We start from the raw sequence: 589 nt of genomic DNA, 5'->3' as shown, positions 1-589 counted from the left end.
ATTCAAATACTAATTTAAAAGAAAACGTGTTAAATAGGAATCCAATCCGGCAAGACCAGCTCGATCAGTCCGAGAGTTGTGTGACTTGTTAAAAAAGCCTTAGAGTTTTTAGATTGCCTCCTGTGTGTCCCTGTGCGCCCGGCGCAGCGCAGCGTGCGTCCTGGGAGGATCAGAGATGCTGCTGTGTGTTCTTCACTTGTAGAGCCTCTCTGTTGTGTTGTGTTGTGTTGTGTGTGTGTTTATTCCTGATCCTTTGCAATCACGACGACGACACACTGACTACAGGGACACCAGCACACACACCAAAGTTTATATACAGCCCCCAAAAAACACCACGTGGGGAAGGCGTCCAACGGAGCGACAGGGATTAAATCCACTCTACTATGTCTTGAGGGTTCAGAGGCAGACGGGAGACGGCGGTGGGAAGGGGCTTTTCTTTAACCAGTGGTGGAAAAAGTACTCTTTTTTTTTTACTTGAGTAAAAGTATCAATACTGCAATGTAGAAATGCTCTGATACTCTGATCTGGTAGAAGTAAAAGTGCTGAAAATTGGAAATACTCCAGTAAAGTAAAAAAATACCTCAGCATT

General features: G+C 44.7%; 1 protein-coding gene across 1 annotated transcript in view; it reads right to left on the bottom strand.

The window, feature by feature from the left end:
- Positions 1–263, bottom strand: part of inhbb (inhibin subunit beta B) — a 16,029-nt gene extending 15,766 nt beyond the window's left edge. The window contains exon 1 of the mRNA XM_084084330.1: positions 1–263. This exon is cut by the window's left edge and continues 938 nt beyond it. The gene's annotated coding sequence lies outside the window, so the exon portion shown is untranslated.
- Positions 264–589: the final 326 nt, after the last annotated feature.

The sequence above is a fragment of the Gymnoscopelus microlampas genome (assembly GCF_963454915.1).
Source record: "Gymnoscopelus microlampas genome assembly, chromosome: 17".
Lineage (NCBI taxonomy): Eukaryota > Metazoa > Chordata > Actinopteri > Myctophiformes > Myctophidae > Gymnoscopelus > Gymnoscopelus microlampas.
Note: the sequence above shows the minus strand (reverse complement) of the source record. Positions and strands in the feature narration are given on the sequence as shown.